The sequence below is a fragment of the Lissotriton helveticus genome, chromosome 8 (assembly GCF_964261635.1).
Source record: "Lissotriton helveticus chromosome 8, aLisHel1.1, whole genome shotgun sequence".
Classification (NCBI taxonomy): domain Eukaryota; kingdom Metazoa; phylum Chordata; class Amphibia; order Caudata; family Salamandridae; genus Lissotriton; species Lissotriton helveticus.
The window spans coordinates 1580296108-1580313371 of NC_136069.1; the positions used below are offsets into that span (position 1 = coordinate 1580296108).

At 39.2% G+C, this 17264-nt stretch overlaps 1 protein-coding gene across 1 annotated transcript in view; it reads right to left on the minus strand.

Annotated features, from left to right (window-relative positions):
- The window catches only part of LOC144773949 (solute carrier organic anion transporter family member 2B1-like), a 560363-nt gene that overhangs the window by 54663 nt on the left and 488436 nt on the right, over positions 1-17264 (minus strand). The gene's annotated exons all lie outside the window — the stretch shown is intronic.

Genomic DNA, 17264 nt, shown 5'->3' on the forward strand with positions numbered 1-17264 from the left:
GTTTAACCATACATCAATCATGATAGATTATTGTGATTTTATCTAGGAACCTAAATCGATATTTCTATATTGTGCCCTTGTACGGTTATAATAAATAATATCCCTATAAAGGCATAAGAATCATATCCATATTTAGTCGTAGCCCATGCAGTCACATTAAGCAAGGCTACTTCCCCGGACTCCTAGAAAGCACAACGAGTTCTCTAAACAAACCAAACCTCCAGCAACCTGGGAAATCCCCATTGCTTTTGTTTTGATTTCGTCCTAGAACTCCTGTGAAGCACTGTAAGAATGGCCAGTTCTTAGTGACATCTTTATTGACGTCTTATGTCCAACCTTACGTCAAACCCGGCACCTTTCAGGTATAAATATACCAACGTTGCCTTAAGCAAACACACGGTGGTGGTTTTGGAGCAGAGCAGCTATCTACTTGCCCAAGAGCCCAGCTGATGCGAGAGCCCACGGACGCTGCCCCTCCCTTTTGACGCACTGAGAGAGACGCTGTCTTTTCTCCTGCCGAGAAATCCAGCTCCGGTGTTTCCAGATACCTTCACGGGTTACTGGGATATCGAGTCCTCAGAGAGAGATACAAGACCTCCTGCTTTCTATTACCCAGGTACGGAGCTGACTAAAACCTTAAAGAGAATTCTTGAGTCAGATTCTTGGCAAAACCAATTTAACTTAAACTGCTACTTACTTACTCCCTCCCACGTATTAGGCTTAGGTCAGGTACACAGGGTAGGCGTATTTAGAAGCACCAGTTGAGTACGTTAGTCAATGTATATATGTATGTATATATTTTATCTATTTTAAAGTATCATATGGCTAAGAAACCATATCAATGCTTTTACAGTATTATTTTATAATACTCCTTTTACTGTACGCACTTTACTTTACTATGAGTATTGCAATTGTGGCAATTCATTTCTCTTGCATGAGAAAGAAGACTGCCCAATAAATAACACCTTTTATTGAAAACGCCCATCTCTCTATTTCTCTGCACTCTGGTGAAACTAAGTATGCACACTTGACTGAGTGAAATAGCTGTCTATTGTTTTCACACGACTCTAGAGATACACTCTGATTCTGAGGGAGCAAAGTTGTCATGTTATATGGTTGTCAGAAGCTAATCCCTTCTTGTCTATCCAGGGAGGTTATACTCCTCCTCGTTTATTCGAGAAAGTTTCTAGTGACCTCTGAGCTAGCTGGCAAAAACTTAAGTCTAATATAGTCAGTAGAGACCTAGTCGACCTCAGTCCTACGTCTACACTGCTGAATATATTATTCCAATGCGCAGAGCCTATTGGGAATATAGGATCTACACTACAAGATCAAGCTTGCACAATTGCAAAGTACGAAGGAAAAACATTGTTACTTAAAAACAAGATGAAATTGGCACCTAATACAGTCTTGGATGATCTCATTCATTCTTATGCTTATGTGCAGGACGGTCACAATTACCTGTGGAATCTCCATCATATAAAGGTGTTGTACCAGTGCCTATTTTGTACAAACAATGAGCGTTGCTCAAAGTTTTTATACAGAGGCTGTGGTCTGCTTCCACTATGCTGTAGCCAACCTTCCCTAGTGGCACCACTGCCCCCCCTATCATTTACCACTGCGTATTTATTTATAACATTTATAAAGCATGACTGTCACCAAAACTGGTATTCTGGTGCGAGCGGACAGGGAGAACTGACTTTTTGAAAATGCACAAACACAGCATCCAGCCATGGCCAGGTTATTTTGGGAAAAGTCAAGTCTTAATGGTCTTTGATAATTGCAACTTCTCCATTGCAGCCTTAGTGAATGAGGGAGCTTGTTCCACATCTGGGCTGCCTTGACTGAGAAGGCCAGGCCCCCAAGCCTGGACCTCTGGTAAGTTTGAAACGGTGAGGCCTCCGACTGATTGCCTGTTGGAATGCCCGTCCAGTTTTACTTTTGTCCATTCTAATGCGGTGGTCGGAAGCATTGATAGTCACATTGTAATCAGTATTGAACTCACCCACCCATAGAGCCCTTCACAGATGCTCCCATGAACCCATACACCCAGTGAATCACGTACTAACACATCTTTGCACAAAGTCACACAAATGCAGACACTCAGACACCCATACAGATACTCAGACAACCAATCAATAACCCATATAGACATTCATTTAGCTACTCACTAACCCATGCAGCCGATTACACACCAACTGACAGACTGATACAGACATTCACACAGTCACCAACTCAGGCATTTAGTAAGACACGTTTAATCAATCACTTATACAGTCATATATCTATATATATATATATATATATCTATATATATATATATATATATTCACTGAAAAAACCATAGGTTATAGACCATATATAGTTAGGAATTAGCATTTACAAAACCTTATTTTACTCACACAAAACCATTGAAATTCCATATATAGTTAGTTGCACTAACTATATATCGCGCACCCGCAATCCACTGCTGATGATGTCACATATTACATCATTCATGACATGGTCAGTGACATCACTGATGACATCACTGATGACATCTCAAATGACATCACTGATGACATCACTGATGACAACATCCAGTGACTGTATGTTTCTGTAAAGTTAAAATATGTCTTACATATTGAAGAATGAGTGGATGTATAAGTGTCTGGATGAAGGATTTAGTAGGTGCATGACTGACTGTATAAGTGACTGATTAAATGTGTCTCACTGAGTGCATGGGTTAGTGACTAAACTGTTTTAAATTGTGCATCATTGTGTCTGTTGTTTTGTAATCTGATGCATGTGTTGATCATTAGCTATATGACTAACTATATGGGTTATTGATTAGTTGCCCAAGTATTTGTATGGGAGACTGAGTGTGTGTGTGGGTGTCTGGGAGGTGTATGACTCTGTGCATAGATGTGTGAGCAGTTGATTCACTAGATGTATAGGTTCAAAAGTGCATGTGGAAACAGCTGTATGGGCGGTTGACTGTGTGCATGAGTGTATTGGTGAGTGAATGGATATCTCAGTGCTACATGTCAAAGTAAGTACACATGTAAAACACAGTACATGTGTTAGTTGACATATATAAATAACTGTGCAGAGCCAGTGAATGTGTGAGTGGCTGTATGGATTATTGTGAACTTGTATCAGGGATTGTATAACAGAGTAAATATGTGTTATTATATGTTCCAATAAGTAAGGTGTGTATAACTATATAGTTGAGGAAATGGAGGTGTGATTGATTCTTTGCAAGACTGACTAGGTGTGTGAGTAACTCCATGGATGAGTGACAGTCTGTGAGTGTATCTAAGGTTATATTAGAGTCTGAAGAGGTTCATCGTATCATCACATGAATGATGTCATCAGTGATGTGATCAGTAATGTCAAATGAGATGTCATCAGTGATGTCATCAGTGATGTCATTTGAGATGTCATCAGTGATGTCATCAGTGATGTCACTGACCATGTCATGAATGATGTAATATGTGACATCATCAGCAGTGGATTGCGGGTGCGCGATATATAGTTAGTGCAACTAACTATATATGGAATTTCAATGGTTTTGTGTGAGTAAAATAAGGTTTTGTAAATGCTAATTCCTAACTATATATGGTCTATAACCTATGGTTTTTTCAGTGAATTTTCAAGGTTTTGTAAATGCTAATTCCTAACTATATATGGTCTATAACCTATGGTTTTTTCAGTGAATTTCATTGGTTTTTTAACAGCTAATATCTGTAGCTGTAAAATGTATTCTTCTTTAAATCCAAAAATATATTTTATATGTTTATTAATAACTTTTTTTTAAAATATTTGTTTTTCTTCGTTCCCGCTTCGCGAATCGGGAAGCTTCCCGTTAGCTGACCTTGATGCCGCGAAATAGACCGCGAGCCGGTAAACGTTTCTTTACCGCAACTGCCGCGTTAGAAAACAACATCGTGACGCCTCCCGTCCGCATGACGTTTCGCGTTGTCGCGTGATACGTCATATGACGTGCTACGTTAGCGAACTCGTACGCTTACCGAGTCGCAAAGCACAGGTTTCTGGAAGCAAACCGGGAGGCCCTGCAAAGCGCGTAACGTAAACACAGCAGGTCATGTGACTTGGTAATAACACTTTTCATTGGTTCATTTCACTTTCGGTTTCCTAATGATGTAAGACTAGGTCATATGATCTAAAATGAACACTTTTCATTGGTTGAGAACTATTTTTTTTCCCAAATGGTGAAAATCCCTCCTTCTTTCCTCACTCTGACTTTCATCATTGTGAGAGAAAGACCCTTTGTTACCAGTGAGCAATGGCTTCTTTACTAGCTTCAGCTGGTGCTTCCCCACCACCTCCACCACATCCAAGGAAGAGTGGACCACCTGCTAAAGTTATAATTCAGCAAGAAGAGGAAGAAGAGGAACAGGACGACCTAGATAATCTCCCTATTATGGCCAGAAGATCTGTTGTACCGGAAGTAACGGGACCAGAGGGCAGGGAGATGGTGCCAAATATACAAACGAGATTTCGTGAAGTAAAACAAGTCTGCGTACATTGCAGTGGATTCATTTGCTACGGAGAAAGTAGCATCACTCTGATCAACAGAGCTATTGACAATCATGCTCATGTTTGTCCGAAACTCCCCAAACAATAAATTCTTTTTTTTTGTTTTCTTGCTCCTGTTGAGCCCTTTACAATGAATCGTTTTCGTTGCCCCCTCCGAAAAAAAAACAAAAAAAATATAAAACTGTTCAGAAAAATTCAAAAAAAGTAAAAAAATGTTCAGAAAAATAATAAAAAAAATATAAAACAACAAAAACAATTTAAAAAAAAGTTCTTTTCAGAACTACCTCCCCGTTATTAAAAAATTGGTACAATATTTGCAACTGTGCCAACCTCTATTTCTCTTAGTTCGCTTCCCAGTTCGCTCCCCGGTACGCGAACCGGAAGCGAACACAAAATTTTTTTTTTTTAAAAAGAACAGTAAGTATAAGGGAAGGAAACAGACAGTTATGTTAAAAGAAAGACAGCTATAGGGGAGTAAACTAGAGATACTATTACCCGTAATCCACTGCTGATGATGTCACATATTACATCATTCATGACATGCTCAGTGACATCATCAGCAGAGGATTGCGGGTAACAGTATCCCTAGTTTATTCCCTATAGCTGTGTTTCTTTTAACATAACTGTCTGTTTCCTTCCCTTATACTTACTGTTCTTTTTAAAAAAAATTTTTTTAGATCAGTCAGAAACAGTGAAAGTAATGAAATATAAAAGACTACGTAGAATATGAGCACTGTATGCAACAACTTTGACACTTACAGAAGCCTCACCTTCTCCATGCCTCCTACACAGTTCTACATGTACATCATAAATGCAAACAGAACAGAATTAATTATACATGTTAAATGGTTTATTTTTGCTGTTCTCAGAATGTATCAAATTTCACTAAAACAGTGACTTGAAGGTATTCATCATATAACAGCGGGGAAAAAAAAACACAATCAAAATGATTGTGTTTAAAAAACCCATACAACATTACAAATCAGAATTCAGAACTCCTTAAAGTTAACTTACTTTCCATGACGGCCAAGGATGTCCTATGAACAGCTTACACTCTGTTGTGCTGTTATTACTTTCAACCCGCCACTTTCTGAAAGAAAACCTCCATCGTTTTCAAAAACATGTTACATACAATAAATGACTTCTTGCTCTCTACCACAAGTATCCACAAGGCCAAATCTTGTCAGAGCCATGTATAACTCTTGGATTTCTTGTTAGCCAATCCCGTCTTTTCGCATTTCCGCAACTTTCAGAATTAAAATGTTGAAGATCATTTACACAATCCTGGACTAGTAATATCTTCCCCTTCTTGCTCAATCATGTTCTACATTTCCTATCACACTGATACTGCTTACTATGAAGCAGACTTACACTACCTTTATGACTAGTACAATTATTTAATTCTCTACATCACTTTTAATCACAAAGCAATGTAAAACAGTAGACAGCATTGCAGACTTACATTCCCTCTACTCCATGTTTTTATTGGCTGCTTCAATTAGCTTATAAAAAGAAATAGTTTTTCTGAACTCATTCAAAGTGCACGTATTTCTCAATAACGTCCAGTGTTATGGTAAAAAGTTATGTCTCTGTACTACACTTATCCTCAAGGCCAAATAGTGTAGGAGCCATGAGAACTTCTTGAAATTCCTCAGAGCACATCCCGAGATTCTTTCCCTAAAATGTTGGTTTTAAAAACACCAGGTAAGAGTTTTTAAGGTCATATGGCAATTTTTTTTTGAAAATTAAAACAGAATCATTGCAGAATGACCAGCCATTTCTACACTTTAAATAAGCTGTATAATGTCCTGATGTTATTGAAGGACCATCATGATATATAATTGCTACAGTTACAAAAGTCCTTCCTGATATTGACAACTGTGAAGCCACAAAATTTTTAATTAAAGTTGTCAATTTTGTTCCATCAGGCCTACATCGTTGGAACATTAAAATGACATACTGGCCATATGTTCGTATAAATAATGTGGACATCATTTCAGATTTACATTGCCTACACTCCATATTGTGATCAGCTGCTTTTACTAGCTTATTAAAAGAGACTGATTTACTGTCTGGCAAAGTTAAATATATAAATCTTTCTGAGTCTACACTAGTACTACTTGATACCCTACAGTTCTCGCAGTCATGCTGCCATTGATAAGAAAGCCCAAACAGGTGATCTACATCTACACCTTCAGCATGCAATACATCAAGCATATACATTAAAAACTCCTGACAATCTTGCTGACTATTTTGAGAGAATTGTGTTTGGCCTGAACATCTGTCTAACAGATTTCGAATTCGACACACTTTCTATGTTTGTTCTATCAGTGCTACATTTCTCTAACACAGAATTTAACAAACTGCAAAATCTTTGATCAGAATTGACCACAATCTCTTCTTTTACATTTTGTAGAGAAAACAAAACATTAACCACTACATTAGCATAGCAGTTGACACCAGAACTGTTTTCAAATTGAAAACCAACAACATCTTCAACAGAATCCTTTTTGTTTCTGCTTATAATTTCAGGTTCATCGACTTTTCGTCTTTTTGCTACAACCTCCCCAGTATTGGTCACATTTCTTCGTTTCCGGCCTACCACACGTTTCTCAAACAAAGGATACTGAGGCAAATGTGGCGCATACTCTCTTCTCAACCTATTGTATTCCTTAACACAATCTAGATCCGCACAAATGTTTGTGACATCACACTCAATCAAGTACAATCCCGATAAAGTCCTAACTCGTGACAATGCCACATATGCCATACCCTCCTTGAACACAGAACTGCCAATATTCACCAATGCACAGTCTACACTTAAACCTTGCGATTTATGGATTGTCACCGCATATGCCAAGCAAACAGGAAACTGCTTACGACGAACATATAAGTCTTTTACAAGCAAAAATCTAGCAGAACAACGAGCAATTAGCTGTACTTCCTCAATGCCATCAAATTTAATTTTTAAAAATTCAATTCCATCTCTATTTCTGTATTTCACAAAATCAACAACTATACCCATTGATCCATTTACCAGACCTCTTTCAACATGTAAATTCCTTCTTAAAATTATACGGCAGTTCAAGCACACATTCAGAGTCTTCTCAAAACCCGCAGTTTTAGATATACTCTTCTCTAATGAATCCAATTTTGTTTTCAGATTCTCAGACAAAATAATTGTTGATCCCATATGCTCTACTCTGTCAATAGCTTCCAATTTCACAATCTCTTGCTTTTCTAAATGCAACATTTTGTTGTTGAATTTGGCACATTCTGCAAGAGTTGGCATCAAACATATTCCAGATTTTTTCTCAGTAACTTTCTGAAAAATATTCTCAGGCACAACATCTTTGTCTGGATATAAATTTGTCAGTAATCGTGCATGTAAAGCTTCTTTCCCATGCTCGGTCACTTTTCCAATTCTAACATCTTGTAGAATAGTCTTGTAAACTTCATCCTTTGCCTGACGCATATTTTCATGCAGTTCAGCATAATTGAAGTTTAACCATATATTGACGTTGCCAATACTCCCTAAGCACTTCCTGGTATCTTCATGCGTGAGCATTTTGAACACAGGTTGCCCTTTCACTGGTGTCAGCTGCAGAAGATCTCCGAAAACAATGATGTGTTTGCCACCAAATAACACATCATACTCTGTTTTGAGAACTTCTTGCATTCTCAAATGCACAAAGGCAAGCATGACATTGGAAACCATGCTTACTTCGTCAATGATAAGAAGTTTCATTTTCCTCAAGACTCTTGAAACTTCAAAACAAGCATCTCCAGATAGCTTGTGATATTCTAATTTGTTGTCATGCTCCACTGGCAGCATCAGTAAACGATGTAAAGTAATCCCTTTAATGTTATGTGCTGCCAGTCCAGTTGGAGCGGTGACAACACAAGACAGCGATGACTCTGTCCTTTCCTGCAAATAACATGAAATTGCTTTAATAAGGAAACTTTTTCCAGTTCCCGCTTCTCCACTCACGTACAGTCGGACAGGCTTCAACGACGTACATGAGCACTCTTTCTTGTCATGACTTAATCCATGATCAATTTGCATGGTAAGTTTGTCATATATTTTCCTCTGCTCAACGTTGAGTTGTCTTTCCAACTCTTCTAAGTTAACCGCATCCTCCTGAGCATGGGCCATGGCTCTTTCCACTTCATTCATAGCAGTGGCAGCTTCATTTTCGATAAGAGGTCCTCCTAGTGGATCCTGACTCAATGAAGCAGAACTCTGACTGTCCTGAGAACTGTCTCTGGCAATCTCGGCTGCAATCGTTGCTTCCTGCTCAATTTCCACATTCAACATTTCTACATATTTGGGAAAAGCAGGACATTCTATGGTCTCCTTGGCAGCATTGAATGAGTCTTCGTAACAAAGGAAATCTCCAAGCAGTTCCTCTTCTGCACGCCAAGGCTTAAAAAGTTGCAAAAGTGCTAAATAGAAAAACTCCTTTTTTGCAGGAGATTCGCCACTCAATTTTCGATGGTTTATCAAGTGGCATTTTCTTTGCTTGACCAGACATCCCTCACTTCCTATTACAGCATACACTCCTTTCTCAGTATCTTCTTTGATGTTCCTCTTGAATATGTAATTTTGCAGAACCTCATACAGACAAACATTCTCGAGGTGACTGCTTCGATTTGGATAATATGTATCCAACATGTTGCTCTTCAAAATGTCGGTACTGTTTGGCTCCTTTTCCGCCAAATACTCAATTTCCCGCACAGGCTTCAGAACTCGATTACGCGTTGCAGCAAGACCAACACTCGCCCAAACGATACTCCTGGACTTGGCATAGAGACTTGCTGAAGACAACCGGTCAGAACATTCGTAAGCTCCGATTTCTCGATGCGACAACATCTTCAGACTGAAACTGTACAACTTCTTGCTGAGGCTCTTTTCATGGGAAATGTCCTCCCACATATCCTTCAATTCTGTCTTCTCTTTTTTGGTGATGTAAGATGTCACATACCGAGCCACAGCCATACAGTTATCAGCCACAAACTGTATATCCATGTTAGCATTCCACATGGACAAAATCACCGGGTTGTAGTCGTTGATGTACTTAGACTCTTCGTTCCTCTTCAAATTGTATGTGTTTTTAGGTGATTTCTTCATCACATTATGTCGCAGCGAAGACATCAAACTGTTCACTCTTCCTTTAGAAATCACCGATCGTGGAAAGCCGAAACGACATTTGGTGTAGAACTTGTCTTTGTTCCGGAATTTACGACGACAGTACTTTCCACATCGATGGCTTTGGAAACGTAGAACTTTTTCTCTTAGGCTTTTTTTCTCCTTTGCGTTTGGAACAGCACACGTAGAATACTGTTCTATGAAACTCATCACTGAGTCGTCTGCATCCGTTCCAAATTTAGGTGCATCCTTGATCCACAGCAACATATGTATATGAGGAGCACCTCTTGCTTGGTACTCCTTCCGCCAGAAGAAATCCAACACCTCTCCAAGAGGTGGATTCTTCTTATTCATGATGAAAGACATCATACCTTCAAATCTATGATTGAAGTACCTACATACATTGACTGGATCCAAAGAGCACAGTTCTCCGGGTGTCTTGAATTCGATGTTTTCTACTTTTGCATTTGCCTCTCGTAGAAATTCAAGTAAGTCTTCCCAGCCATACTCAGCACAGCTCAAAGTGAGGAACCATGTGGGAGTTCCTAAGTTCCTCAGCATACATTTTAAATCACCATGACGACGGTACCAGTACTCATTAGTACCACGCTGACACGCCATGAGATTAATCAGGTGAGAATCCAAAATACTGTCTTGGACATTGACTTTATCCATAAAGTCACTTGCCGAGATGTTTTGCATGTGTATACCACTTTTCAAGATGTGGTTCACTGCATATGACAGTCCAGACAGATCGCTTTCAAACAGGAGATGAAACAAATAAGGAATGCATTGTCGAAACCTAGGATCTCCTGCATACAATCGCAAAGTCCGGTATTCAGAAGCAGGAATTTGATGAGGTCGCTCATCATATCTTCCTCCCTGACCTGTTGGAAAAAGCTGTGGGAAACACCGAGCTTCCAAACTTTCCTCCCAAACACTAATGGGACTCCCTTTCGCTTGTTTCATTTGAAACAACTCAATAGCATTCCCCATGACTTCCTTGGAATGCAAAGGATGAACACTATAATGTTCATATATTTCTTCACTAGTACAGGGTTCTACTTTCTCAATTTGACCAGCACACAAATCGCTATCCTCTTCCTCACTTACTTCCTCTTCTGCAACATATACATTTTTATAGTATTTATTATATTTTTTCAAATACAATGTTGCCCTTTTGACTTTCCTAACATCTACTAAATCTTGCCATATTTTCTTATTCTTTGTCGGAACCCCATTAACTAAGATAACAAGAGGTTCCTCTTCCACTTTTTCTACTCCAATTGTGTTAATGTTTTTCTTCAAATCTAGAGGCAAATAAACAACTCTTCCCTTTAATCCTCTCTGTAAATCTGATGGAGGCAATTTCCCTGTCTTTGGCTCCATTCTTACAATAGCCTGAAAGGGATGGATACTTTGAATCAAAATAGATTCATAAGTATTTAAATCCTTTAATTCAGAAGGAATCTCAACCAATTCCAGATTATTATGAACTGCTCTAGCAGGCATCTGGTTTTGATTTAATTTGTTACAACAATAAGTTCACACACGTTGATCCAATCCCAAATCAAAACAATTTTCTACCATCAAGTATGTTGTAAAATCCTTCCATTCACTATTATTTTCCCTTTCACTTTTTCCATATAAATCCACTAACTTAGTCTGATTCTTATAATAAGTGCGTCGACAACACACACAAGTGAAATTTGGCCTCTCACTTGATTTCACCTCAAACGTCGCAATTTCCCTCTGGAAATTATCTGTACTGGAAACCTGTACACTATCTTCCACATTACTCTCTTCTTCTTGGTCAATTTCAACATTCTCCTCTTTACTTCCAAAGTAACAAAACTCAATTTCTTCACATATATTCTTCACATCTATTTCAGAACCATGCAAAAGAGCAGCGCATAATTGTTTAAGCATAATTGCTGGACTCTTAGCATAATACAACATTCTAACTAATTTCCTCACTTTATTATGATGCACTGCTAGCATCCTGAAATGATGAAAAACACTCTGGCATACTCTCCTGGAAAGACAAGCCAGTGAATGACCATGCAAACCTATCACTTCTCTCACTCTGCAAGGATCTAATTCTTGCAACAACTTCATTTTCTGCTTCAAACTTTTCTTACTAAATGACCGTATAAAATCACAAAGCAAATTGATGGAATCCTGTCGTACACTGCAAATACTACTACACTTCCAGGTGTACACAGGACCCTTAGGACGTCTCCCTAAAACCTCATTACCTAACACCTCTTCTATCTCTGTTCTCACAAGTTTTTCTTTTTCAACTGGACAACCATCTTTCACTTCATAAGCTCGACCACTGGTGTCAACTGCATGCACCAAATCATTATCCTGGAAATAACTCTCCTCATTAAAAAATGCCTCAGAGCTTGAACTATGCATCCATTCTCCAGAAAAAACTTCACAAAAATTACTACGATTAACTATTCTCTTCCATCTACTATTTCTTTTGAAATCATAAATTACCTTGTTTAGCTTCCTAATTCTATTGATTGTCAAAATAAATAACTTACGTTTAATTTCAAATGCCTGATCAATAACTTTCTCAACTATTTTTTTTCTCTTATAAAAAACCACTTTCTGCTGACCTTTCTTAATATTTTTTAACAAATTCCCAATTATCCTGTTGCGGAACATTCGTTTACGAATATCCCTAAACTGTTGTTTCCTTCTACTTTCATGCATAGAGTTATCTCTTACTCTAGCAGTAACATTTCTCATTGGCCTTTCCTTACCATTTGAATTCTTTCTCCTTTTCTGGACTGAAACATTTTCTGTAGTAATATTTTTTTTACTACACATATTTCTTATGACTGTTTTTCGACTCTTACCCGGTGCTTTCTTGGTGACTTGACAAATCTTTTTGTTAGAGGACTGCTGCATTATTCCATGGTCCTGCTGTCTTTGACGTTTTGCAGCCTTTCTTACTCTTTCTTTGCTAGGCATCCTAAAATCTTGAAATAATCTGCAGTTGAATCTGTGGTAAAATATAATAAAAAATGTTATTAACCACTATTACCCAACAGTAAATTAATAACAGTCATCAAAAACTTAACACACTACTTAAGTATATAATATACTGAAGCCTATCTCCAATTTTTCACTGAACAGGACTCATCTCTTCTTAACCTTGGATAAACCTCACCTACTCTGTGTCCCCTGCACATAATTAAATGTAAAGGGGCAGATTTATATTAACTAGCACATCCCCAGGGATGCACCAGTTAACGTGCACCGCTGCTCTGCCACCCACGGTGTGCCGCATTTACAATCAGATAGGACAAAGCTACATCAAAACCCTGCGCCTGCTTGAAGCAGGCATAGATCTTGACGCAGGTAGGCTGAAAGCTAAAGCAACAACTAAGTGTCGTGTGCAGAAGTTACAAAAAAGGAAAAATTGCGTTTAAACCAGTAATGAGACCATGCTAACGTAATACAGAGTAAAAATATCCAGGATCTACATCAGTTTGGGGTTCACGAACCTGGCAGGTACAAGGCACTGAGGCTTTCCACCGTGCATGTCTCATCCCAAAACATATGTTGTTTGTGAATGAAACAATTTCCCAGACCAAATGCTTTGGATTGGCTACTTCTAAAAAATTAAACACCCCTACTATCCCGGAGTTAGAGGAATATGATGGTTGGAGTAATTTTACTCGTTGTCTATTAAAGATTTACAGGCCCTACTCCGTAATTCTTCCTTTAACATTTCCAGTATAAATCCAAAAGGTTGACTGCTTTGGCAACGTGCCTTATCCACGGTTTAATAACGCTGCCTTTTGCTTTATATAAGTTTTCAAATTGTATGAAATATATACCAATAGGTCGTTATTAACCTTTAGGTAGTGGTTTTCTTCATGAAGTCTGGTCGCTTCCATACACATACAGATTTTCAAAGATGATCAAGAACTTTATCTGAATGGAGAGGAATGCACTGAGACGCCAGATCATTCACTAATGTGTAGGCACATACAGTTACACGGTTCATGCAACAAACACCGACCAAATATGGCTTGCGTGTTGCAAGGCACACCAGTTCCTGCTATCATCCCCACGTTCAAGTTCTTGGAAAATGGTAGTTATTTGATGCTCAATAATGAAGATTGTTCTGGGTTAATTAAAAGTATTCATTTTATCGTAACAGTAAATGAACGGGTTATTTGCTGCAGAAATGTTCTATTTCCTCCCACACATGAACATAGGGAGTTTTCAATCTGGCCACAAATACCAACCTTGGGAGCACATTTCAACGGCATGGCAAGAATAAGAGCTATTTTGTCTCAGAGAGAGGTGGCCTTGAGTTCGGCCCGTGAAACTTTCGTGCTTCACACAGCGAACACCCGTACAGAGGTGCAGACCCTTTTAAATACAGATTCGCCTTTCCATTTCAGCAAGATGGTTCGGACTATCTCTAACGCGTCCTCCACAAAGGGCCTGGCGCACTTTTTTAAAGTTGTTACCAGTGGTCTCGTGACTTAATTTGAGAAAATCTTTGGAGTCATCCCTGCTTTCTTACATTCTATTTTTTCCACTCTGCTTCGTGGATTCCCATTTTTACTTGCATTACCAGCGGACGCTCTTGTGCTTTTTTACATTTTTAAATATGGATGTCCCTCCTGTGCAAGCTCCCGCCCTGCAGCTGCTGACACTGTTCCGCAATCGCATGCTAGAATATTATGGCACAATGCCGTTGGCGATATTAAGCACGGCATATGGATTATCTTTTCTATGCTGATGTGATTCCTTCAAATCTAAGACACTAAAGTATCGGCACGCCCTAAACCAACACAAAGAGACCTTCTTAGCAAATAATATATTATGTGTATTAGGGAGGGTGAGATATAAGCAGCCGCGGGCCGTGGAGGGAGTTACGGTGGGGCAGGGATGCGGGGAGGGGGAGGGGCAGGGTGGAGCCCTCTCCACCCTGCCCCTCCCCGCCTCCCTGCCCCACCGTAACTCCCTCCACGGCCCGCGGCTGCTTATAAGTGTTGCTAACTCTTATTCATTTACAGCATGTTAACATACTGTCACCATTCGCTTTTTATGTACTATTGACTATGCTGGTAATTTTGCTACTGATAATATGTGTACTTGTATAATCTAAGATACTACGCCTGAGAAGACGGCATTAGTAAATAAACATTTCAAATACACATGTGTTCTTCTTAACTCCATGTTCTCGTTTCTAAGAAATATATAACAACCGACTGTTCATGAGTTCCACGTATCCTGAGGTACTATAAGTTCATATTCTGGATTGTCTAAACATTGAGAGTTTGTTATATCCAATGTGACACTGTACCTAGCTTGCTAAGGGGTTTTGATTACTAAGGTGAGTTTTGGGACACCCTAATTCGCCGAGGTTCCAATCCTCTGTCCACAGTTCTGTGTCAGAACAGAAACCCTGCGACAGGGGCACCCCTCAACCTTACTGGAGCTTCATCACACTTGCGATTCAACTCCAGCAATGCGCCAACTTTACGGCACAAATACGTCACGCATCTGTGCTGTTTTTGCCCCATGATGCGCCGCATTGTAAATGCAGCACACCATGGGTGTCGGAACAGCGGCACAGAATGACTAACACATCCCTGGTGATGCGCCAGTCATCATAAATCTATCCCTATGCTTCTTATCTTGTTAGAGATAAACCGCCATATGTATCATCAAAGTTTTTTGCATTTCCTAAATAGCGAACTTTAAGGAATAAATAGCGATTCTTTACCATTCCTAGTTTGCGATGACCTATTTGCTAATTACAAATTACCCATTCATTTCCATGCAGCAGGAGGCCCATAGGAATGAAGGTGCAATTTGCGATTAGCAATTACCTCATCGCAAATTACGAATTTTTCCGACGGTGCAGGGGTGTCTCAAGAACACCCTGCTGCACCCCTGAAAAAGAAATTTGGGGTCGTATGGCGCACATAAATTTTGAAAACATTCCTTTACCTCAAAAACGATTTTCAACTCATAATTTGAAAACACTGCACATGGGGAAATGACTTAAAATGTCCTTAAGACACATAAAAGCATTTTTTGATTGCCTTTGCAGCATGTTTCAGTCACCTTTAACATGCCTATGTAACGGAAACATTCAAAATCTAAATTTGCCATGCACAGGTGGGAGCATATTTACAAGCAATTTGCTCCACAGACAAACTTCTTACATTGAAATGGGAAAAATAACATCAGAGACTCTCAATTACCTTATAAAGAAGCAGACACCATTATAATAATAATAATAATAATCAGCATTTATTGAGCGCCTGGCTACACAAACTGTGTGTCCCCGCGCTGACTGCAAATGCTAACCTTCAAGAGGACCAAGAGTCAGGCAAACGGAATTAGTTTTTGGGAAATAAATGAGTTTTAAGTCTAGCTCTGAACCTAGTTTCAGATGGCTCCATCCGCAACTGGACAGGCAAGGCATTCCAGAGCTTGGTGGCCAGATAACGGAAGGATTTTCCTCCCATTTTAGCTTTAGTGATGCGGGGTATTTTGAATAGCATCGTGCCTGCTGATCTAAGATCTTTGATCGGCCTATAGATGGTGATAAGGCTTCTTAGATAGCTAGGGCCTTTGTTTTGGGCAATGCGATGCGCATAGCAGAGAGTTTTGAATATAATTCTCTCTTTTACAGGGAGCCAATGAAGCTTGGCAAGCGCATTTTTCGTAGAAGCTCTCCGAGGGAGACCGAGCACCAGTCGTGCTGCAGAATTCTGTATGCATTGTAACTGGTGCAGACTCTTTTGATTAAGGCCAAGTAGGAGAACATTACTATAGTCCAAATGGGGGGATATTAAAGCATGGACTATGGTTTTTCTCGCTTCTGTCGGGAGAAGATCTAAAACTTTGCGCAGTACTTTTAGGGTGCTGTAGCATTTGTTTGTCACTTTGTTTACCTGGGCTCTCCCTGAGAGATCGGCGTCAAGCATGACTCCGAGATTCTTCACCTTCTCTACAGGCACCGGTAGTTCACCCAACTCACTAGGCCACCATGCATGTGACCAGATAGAAGTATCTTTCCCCACTGTCAGAACCTCTGTTTTATCTCCGTTTAAACGGAGGCAGTTGGCGTTCATCCATGTCGCTATGCTGAGCATACAGTTGGAGAAGTTGGAAGCTAAGTCTCTACTGTCTGGCGTTATTTTAAACATGTCCTTCTCATCAATATTAAAACCATTGCTTTTTCTCAAAAACGATTTACAAGTCATAATTTGAAAACACTCCACAGCTCCTATGCACATAAAAGCCCTGTCAGTACTAATACTTCACATTTTCTCCAATTACAATTTCTCAAAGAAACAAAATCTATTTGTGAAACACTTGAGACAAAGCAACATTTGAAAAACACAACTTTCTTCATAATTTTCTCCTTAAAGCACACTATTTTCTATCTAAATTAAAGAAATCTTTTCTCACCTTAGCAAATACTTTGAGTTTCAAAACAGTCTCAGAAACACACCAATTTGTCTTCAGCAGAGCAAAAGGTATGCACTCCAGAGTCTGCAGCTATCAAAAGCACAGAAAT